This window comes from Olea europaea, chromosome 4, assembly GCF_002742605.1.
Source record: "Olea europaea var. sylvestris chromosome 4, O_europaea_v1, whole genome shotgun sequence".
Taxonomy (NCBI): domain Eukaryota; kingdom Viridiplantae; phylum Streptophyta; class Magnoliopsida; order Lamiales; family Oleaceae; genus Olea; species Olea europaea.
The window spans coordinates 4636993-4646313 of record NC_036240.1 but is presented as its reverse complement, the minus strand read 5'-3'; the positions used below and the strand labels follow the sequence as shown (position 1 = coordinate 4646313).

The 9321-nt window shown below is 34.8% G+C and overlaps 1 long non-coding RNA gene and 1 other non-coding gene across 2 annotated transcripts; one reads left to right on the top strand and one right to left on the bottom strand.

Annotated features, from left to right (window-relative positions):
• Nucleotides 1-433: 433 nt before the first annotated feature.
• On the bottom strand, nt 434-6731 carry LOC111393350. Its single transcript, XR_002702398.1, has 2 exons — nt 6601-6731; nt 434-801 (listed from the first exon to the last, which is right to left on the bottom strand). It is a non-coding gene; the product is annotated as an uncharacterized LOC111393350 (long non-coding RNA).
• Nucleotides 6732-6753: 22 nt separating this feature from the next.
• On the top strand, nt 6754-6827 carry TRNAT-AGU. Its single transcript has one exon. It is a non-coding gene; the product is annotated as a tRNA-Thr (tRNA).
• Nucleotides 6828-9321: the final 2494 nt, after the last annotated feature.

The following is a 9321-nucleotide window of genomic DNA, read 5'->3' as shown; positions in this document are numbered from 1 at the left end:
GGCCTATAAAAACAAATAGGGGTGTTTTGCTCATTCAATAATTTGTGCTCGAGTACTCGTCTTTCATTAATCAAGATCAAACGCTTTCGTATTAGAAATGCTCGATCAGTGACATAGCTTTGCACATAATATGAATGTTGACTTACTTAAAAATGCTCGCTGACAGTAAACATAAATTCGCATGTGTGAGCTTAAGATAAAGTACCACCACGACGGTCAAAATTTTTGTCACTAACTCTAAATTCAACTTCTAAATAATTTCAATATTAAGCCTTAGGTTTACTCCCCAATAATCACTAATTTGAGTCCCCTCAGAGTTACTGAAGTAAGTACCAGACTGTAAATCTCAAGGTCCCATGAGATTAATCGAGATGTGCGTAAGTTGGTTCGAACAATCACGATCATTAAAAATAATAATAATAATAAATCAAAATTAATATTAAGTTTCACCCACCGTCCTCGTAAAATAAATTATTAACCAAGTGGGTACAGATTCTTGCCACAAATTTGAACACATTTCAGCACTCCATGAAAACAAAAGCTGCAAAAGCAAGCAACTATTAACAAAGATCTCCTAATTCAAATATCAAGTTATATGATCAAAGATACCACTCTAGGGCAATGTTTCGTAAAGATCAAATTATACACCCGATAGAATTTTGATAGTCAAACATGGAATAAAAAAAGTTCCAAAACATTCAAACATATGAAGATTTTCAGCTTCCAGTATCCAGAATCTCAGTAGGCTCAAGTTCAGTCATCTTCTCTCTCGGGTGGAAGACCACAGGGCAAAAGCATTTTCTGCACATGCATCAAAACGAGAGCAGGAAATGTCATTACTTTTGACAATCATTAGCTAATATCCACATATCAAAAGTAAAAATAAATTAAGAGGTTCTTGTAAAACCTATAAGCTTCTATAAAATTTTAGATTTATAGGTCGTCTTCAGAATAGGTTACATATTTAGATGGCATACAAGAGTATCAAAAGTTACAGGTATTATCTTCAGAGTCACTAGTTATATAGAAATCAAATCCCAAAAACTCCATATTTGAGCAGCATATCTTGTTTTTGACAACATTTCATGCAATTGACAATTAGAGCGAAGTTTCAAAATTACCAGCTTCACAGCCAAAAGTTATTTTCAATCCAGATCCCTAAAATCTGACCAACTCAAGGAAACAATTTAAACAGGAAGAAACAAATTTGTTACATTTGATGCGTGCATAATTGTGCAAAATAATACCGCCAAAGGCAACATTTCTTTGCACGAAGTGTTATAAAAGCGTAGCAGACAATGATCCGATTCTATCACTTCAAATTCACATAACTTGATTCATGTAGAATAAAAACACAAATCGAATCAAAATCAACATCATCATGCAAAAAGTGTCCCAACTTCTTTATCAACAATTTTCTGATACATTTCTTCTTGCCAACAGAAAATCTGAAACAGATGACCAATCAAATAAAAACATCAAAGGAACCTATCCTTGTGTTTGTTTATATATGAACCTTGTATTGCCTTTTCCTAAATTTCAATCACTTCCAGGCAAACCAACACGAATCCTCAGTTTCCAACATTGTTCAGCAATCCACTACCCCCGCTATGAAGTAAAAAAATCCCAAAACATCAAAATCAACAACGAATCTCGGAAACTACTATATATCACAGATTGATTCTATTTTATAAAAGAAAAGGGATTTACCATGCAAACAAAACAAGTAAACAAATATACAATCGTTTGTGAAAATCTTCAAGATTTCCACCATTCAGAAGATAGCAATAATGCCGTGGTTCCAGTGGAACTTATGGGAGTTTGAATCCCACATCGGAAGTATGGGCTTTTTTTTGTGTGGTTTATATAGGCTTAGGTTTTCCAACTTCAACAGATAGCTTTTGAGGTATGGCTCTCCAAAGTTCTATGAGATTAGTATCAGAGAACCTTATCCAAAAAACCCCTCACGTTAAACCATATCCAAAGAACCCAAACCACCACCCGAAATTCAAAGCCATTACCCCCTTAGACTTCTAACAAAGAGAGAACTGGGCTTATGCTACAAATGTTATGAGAAGTACACGCGTGATCAATGTGTGCAAGAATCGAATGCTAAATTTTATATTAGTAAATGAGGAGGCAAAAGGGGAAGAAGATGAGTTACCTGATGATAGAGAAGGGCAGGATATAGGGAAAAAATCAGAAGAGATAACGGAAATTCAATTCATGCCTTAATAGGCAGCAACAGATCCAAAACTATTAGGCTTCCAAGGAATGTCAAAGGAAGGTATCTGTGCTCATTGAGAGTGGGAGCACCAGCAGTTTTATAGATGAGCAATTGGCCAAAAATCTCAACTACAGGATGCAACCTGTTAAACTAATAGTAACTGTGGCAGGAGAGAAAAACTGGTTAGTGAAAACAGGTTAGTGATGCCATCTGTAATCCACTGACCTGGAGGATGCAAGGTCTAGAGTTTCAAAACCAATTGAAGGTTCCTAAGTTTGGAGGGAGTGACATGGTGCTGGGGGTTGATTGGTTAAGCCAATTCAAACGTGTAATCTCTGACTTTTGTAAAGGCAGCATAAAGTTTACCAATGAAGAGAATGAGTTGGAACTAAACTGTGAGCCCTACAAAGAATTCAAGATGATGACTGACGATGAGGAAAAGAAATGGTTCAAAAATTAGTCTTATGGAGTGATAGCACAATGCTGTTAGTTCTGAAAAGATGGCAGAACTTGTACCAACTGAAGTGGAAGCCATAGTAGACAAATATGCAGTGGTATTATACCAATCAAAGGAGGACCACAGCCCTTCAAACTCAGGCCATACAGGTGCCCTTATGTTCAAAAGGCAGAAATTGAAAGAATGGTTAAAGAGATGGAGGAGAATGGAATCATCCAACCAAGCAATAGTCCCTATGCCTCTCCTGTCTTGTTGGTTAAAAAGAATGATGGAACCTGAAAACTGTGTAGACTATAGACAATTGAATAACATCGCCATCAAGGATAAGTACTCCATGCCCTTGATTGATGAGCTATTGGATGAGTTGAAAGGCACAAAGTAGTTTACCAAGATAGACCTGAGGGCAGGATATCACCAAATAAGAGTAGCAAAGGAAGATATCCATAAAACGGCCTTCAAAACTCATGAGGGGCTTTATGAATTCAAGATTATGCCTTTTAGGCTTACTAATGCCCCAGCCACTTTCCAGTGCCTAATGAGGTCTTTAACAAACAACTCAGGAAATAAATATTTGTTTTCTTTGATGATTAATTAATGTACAGCACTGATTTAGGACTCGCTGTGAACGTGTAACTGAGGTCCTGGAGCTCCTGAGAAAGCACCAATTGTATGCAAAAGGAAGCAAGTGCTCCTTCGGGCAACTGAAGATAAAAGAGTATCTGGGACATATCATCATGGCCGAGGACAAAGCTGCAGACCCCTACAAAGTGGCTACAATGATGGATTGGCCTAAACCTATCAGTGTCGAACAGCTAAGGGGTTTATTGGGTTGAAAAGCTACTACAGAAGATTTGTGAGAGGAAATGGAGCTTTGGCTAAGCCATTAACTAACCTTCTTAAAAAAGATAAATTCCATTGGAATAAAGCAGCTGAATTGGCATTTGAAGAGTTAAAACTAGCTACGAGTACCACACCAGTATTAGCTCTACCTGATTTCTTGTTACGTTCCAGTGGAACTTATGGGGGTTTGAATCCTACATCGGAAGTATAGGCTTCCTTTGTGTTGTTTATATAGGTTTGGGTTCTCCAACTCTAACGACTAACTTTTGAGATATAGCTCTCTCAAGTCCTATGACATTGGTATCAGAGCAGGTATCACGTCTCGAAACCCTGGTTGGTGTATGGGTGCCAAGGTCGAAAGCATAGAGGTTTGTCATGGTTCCAGTGGAATGTATGGGGTTTGAATCCCAGATGTGAAATATAGGCTTCCTTTATATGGTTTATAAAGGATTTGGTTCTCTAACTTCAACGACTAGCTTTTAAGGTATGGCTCTCTACACTTCTACGATTTCTCCTTGCCATCTATAGTAGAGATTGATGAATGCCATGGACGGATGGGAGCTATTTTGATGCGAAATAGGAAGCCCATAGCTCATCTGAGCAAAGGAATTAATGACAAAGTCTAGGATTATCCATTTATGAAAAAGAGGAGTTGGTTCTATTGACAGCTATTGGGAAATGGAGACATTATTTGGAAGGGCATCACTTCATCATCAAGATTGACAACCAGTCTCTTAAATACCTATTAGAGCAAAGAATTACACCACCTATGCAGCAGAAGTGGCTAACAAAACTCCTAGGACTTAGTTATGAAATTCAATACAAGAAAGGAATAGATAACAAAGTAGCTCATGCACTCTCTAGAAGGGAAATCACTAATGATGATGAATGTTTTGCAGTCACTACCATGAAACCAATGTGGATTCACGAAATTGGTGACATCTATGAGGTAGATCAAGAAGCCGAGAATAAAATCACAGCCTTACTCCTCAACGAACAGTCAGAACCTGACTTGACTTGTAGGAATGGATTGCTTAAATTAAATCTAAACTGTACGTGGGTTCTGGAGGCAGGGTGAGAAAGAAGCTGATTGAAGCCATACACTCATCACGAGAGGGAGGACACTCAGGGGTCCATTCCAGTATCCACAGGGCTAAACAGCATTTTTACTGGCCAGGGATGGTTAAGGAGATCAAGCAGGAGGTTCTGGAGTGTGATACCTGCCAACAGTAAAGGGAAACATGTGGCATACCCAGGACTGTTGCAGCCTCTACCTGAACCACAGTATGCTTGGAGCCATATTTTTATGAATTTTGTGAAGAGACTACCTACATCTGCATCCAAGAATGTGATCCTAGTTGTGGTAGATAGGTTCACCAAATATGGGCACTTCTTGCCACTGTCACACCCCTACTCAGCAGCAAGCATTGCCAGGTTATTCTTAGATAACATCTACTTCATGGCATGCTACAGAGTATAGTCACAGACAGAGATAAAATATTAACTAGCGAATTTTGGCAAGAATTTTTCAAAAAAATGGGAACCAAACTTCAGTTAAGCTCTGCTTACCAGCTCCAAACAGATGGACAAACAGAAAGGTTGAATCAATGCCTGGAGATGTAATTGAGGTGCATGGGTTTTTTCAACACCCTAGGCAGTGGAGTAAGTGGATTAACCTGGCTGAAAGATGGTCTAATACCACACCTCACACTGCTATCAAGATGAATCAGTTTGAGGCATTTTATGGTATCAAACTACTACAACTTGCCTTAGGTCAATACCAAAAGATTCAAATTGCTTCAGTGGATGATGTGTTACAGGAAAGGCATAAATGGACCACGTGCTACAAGAAAACCTGGCTCAAGCTAGGGCAGGATGAAACAAGATGCTGACAAACAAAGGTGTGCATGAGAATTCATTTGGGTGATTGGGTTTATCTTAAACATTACCCATATGCTCAACAGTCGGTGGCTAATATGGTGTTTAAGAAACTGGCTGCCAAGTACTATGGCCCCTACAAAGTGCTTCAAAAATTAGGAAAGGTTGCTTACAAACTGGAACTGCCACCTGGAGCGCATTCATCCCCTTTTTCATGTATCTCTACTGAAGAAAACGATAGAAGAAAAACATATCCCAATTCTCACACTGCTAGAGCATCTGACTCGCGGTATATCTCCATCTTCTGAACCTTGGGGACAAGGTTGTCCTAAGGGGGACGAATGTTATGAAGGGAAACAGATAGAACAGGGAACCAGTTGGAATTGGGGTAAGAAGAATCACAGAGCAGGGAAGCTGGAAGATGAAATTAACGGCACTATCTGAATTTTGAATCAGAAACGGCCTCGTCTCTTTTCCATTTTCTTCCATTACACGTTTTCTTCTCTCTTTTTGGTTAAATACCGGCAAAGGAAGGCTGTAGACTGGATTTTGGTTGAATATTCTAGTAACTCTCTCTTAATTCTCTCTCTTCTTATCTCTTCTCTTCTACAGTGGTTGTTTGATTGTAATTGCTCCATTTGATTGCAATTAAATTACTGGGTTATCTTCTTTACCTGTTATTGATTGGTTTTAAGGGTTATAAGAGAGTTTTATAGTTGGAAGACCCAACTATAACAATTTAGCTATTCTTGTCATATCATCAAAATCAGTATACAGGATAAAGTTGCACCATGAACCAACAAAACATGTGAATTCTCGACTTAGAATACCGGAAATCTGCAAGGGAACCACAGAATCCACTAATGTTATTTAGTTGAGACACAAGGTCAATAAGTAAATTTACTAAGGCAGAATATGGAACTAGTCAGAACATACAAGCACACAAATTAAATACATGCCATTACACCCCCCCCCCCCCCCTAGGGGTAATCTGCAAGCAGATAAACATAACATGTAAAATTAGTAAACCCAATCGCAGAATAGGCTAAATTATGAAAACAAATACAATGAACAAAATTGCCAAGTTCCTTAAAAATAATTATCAAATACGAAAACATAAACATTGTAAATAGCATTATAAAAACCCAAGGACAAAATCAACGAAAATGTATACAAAAATTAATTAAGAAACAGATACCTGCATGAAATTGTAGCGCTCCCTCCCAATTGATTCATTTTCTGCTACAGCAAAGTAGGCTAACATCGGATAATGCCCAACATACGAAGCGTAACTATCGCGTTGAATATTCACCGCCCATAAAATTATAAAAATAATGAGAGGAAGTCACCTGCTCTCGTAGCTCAGTTGGTTAGAGCACCCGTTTAGTAAGCGGGAGGTCTTGAGTTCGACTCTCAACGAGAGCATTTTCCTAAAATGATTTATAATTTTATTTTTCCTGAATTTTTATAGTTTTGCCAAGAAAAAATATGCACAAATAAAAAGTCCTGAATAGAATTATTAGAACTGGCTATTGGATTATCAAACTTTAAAAATAAATAAATAATTAATTAATTAAAAAAATAGTATCAAAGAGATCATTAAAAAAAATGAATAAAGTAATGATGAAATTAATAAAATGTGTAATTAATATTAAATTATTGATTTTGAATTAAATTAAAATTTTAATTTTAAATCCTATCAAACGAGAAGTCCTATACTGAATAGAATTATTGAACATATTGGATTATCAAACTTACACAAAAATTAAAAATTAAAAATTTAGTATCGAAGAGATCATTAGAAAAAAAAAAGTATTGATGAAATTAATGAAATGTGAAGTTAAAAAATTGTAAAATCCACAAAAATGTGTAGCTAATATTAATTATTGAGTTTGACTTAGAATTTAAGCATGTTTGGTATGGATTTTAATCTAAATCAAAGTCAAACAATCAATATTAACATCCTTCATGGCTCCCAAAACTTTTCAACTGCACATTTCAAAAATTTCTACTATAATCTACCAAAAAATATAATTTTAATTTCTACCAAACACCTTCTAAAAATCTAAATTTTAAATCATACCTAACTGCGTCTTAATATTAAAGGGCTTCTATTTGGTAAAGATTAGAATTCGAACTTTAATTTAAGTCAAAGTTAATGATTAATTTTAACTATATATTTAGCCCCTGTTTGAGCCCCGTTATCTCACATTACATTAAATTAAATTTTTTTCTCTCTTATTTTTAATCACACAATTTTCAATAAAATAATATTACACATAAATTAAAAACTTTTCAATCACTCACTTTTCAAAAAAAATACTATTCATTTCATTATAATCTACAAATAATGAGGCTCAAATGAGGACTTAATATATCCTACAACTTTTCAACCACACATTTTATCAATTTTTATAAAAATTTAATTTTAATCTTCATCAAACATTGGCTAAATTGTCCAAATGTTGAATTTTATCAGATAAAAATGTTTTTGGGAAAATGCACTTTGATGGAAAATGTTTGACATTCGGGATAACCGATCCTCATAAAGATCGCGCAGGTCCCACGTGAATTAAATAATGCGTTACCCCCAATGGGTTTGTGTGTGTGGGGGTTAGATCATCCCCTTTATCAATCACTATGTTCCCCTAACTCGGTCCATGTTTTTGTCTTTCCTGTACAAATGATCTTGTTTCATTGTTGAACATTCAATAGTTTTCACTTGTTACTTTGAACATGTTTAGATGAGTTTAAAAGTTTATTAAATAATGGTCTGTTTGATTGTAAAGATGAAATTTGAGTGAAAACACGAATTTTAGAGAATTGAATTGCTTATAAATTATTTTTTTGGGAATTGTAAATTATTGTATTTGATTGGTATAATTTTTCACGTGAAAAATGTTGAAATAAAATTATTTTTTAGTATTCGTTTGACTTTGTTTTACATGAAAATTGTCAATTAAAGGGATAAAATTTATTGATATTGAGGATGAAATTTGTTTTCATTGCCAAAAAATAAATAAATAAACAAATCAAGAAAATCATCTATCTTTCGGTGTTCGTTTAACTTTGTTTTACAGGAAAATTGTCAATTAAAAGAAAATATTTTTTTACAATAATTCTTAGAATTTGTTTCCTTCGCCACAAAAAAAATAATAATAAAATGAAAAAAAGAAAAGAAAAAGAAAAACCGCTACAGTAACTTACAATTGGAATCATTTTCCATGGAAAATAAATGGCTATCAAACATAGACTAAATGTTTTTTTGCTGATCAGATTTACTTTTAGGCTATGGTTGATACCAAATGAATTCTATGGAACTAGGAAAATATTCAAACATTTTCCACCTTTGTAGTGTTTGATAGGAAACATTTTCCACCATTTCTTGCCACCTAAACATTTTCCAGGTTTTGGATTCTAGGCCACTGTAGCAAATGTATTTATTTATTTTTGTTGACAATGGAAAAAAATTCTAAGAATTATTGTAAAAAAATATTTCCTTTTAATTAATAATTTCCATGTAAAATAAAGTCAAACGAACACCAAAAGATAGATGATTTTCTTGAATTTTTTTTTTTGGCAATAGAAACAAATTTCATCTCTAATACTAGTAAATTTTATCAATTTAATTGACAATTTTTATGTAAAATAAAGTCAAATGAACACCAAAAAACACTTTTATTTCAACATTTTTCACGTGAAAATTATACCAACACAATAATTTACCATTTTCAAGAAAATAATTTTTAGACAATTCAATTTCCTAGAATTCGTTTTTTTTATACCCAAATTCTATTTTTGCAATCAAACAGACCTTTAGGATTTAATCTGATTTGAGATTATTATCATCAAAGACCCCCCAATAAATTAAAACCTAAGATATGGCCCAAGGCCCTGTAAAAACCTTTCTTGATTGCTT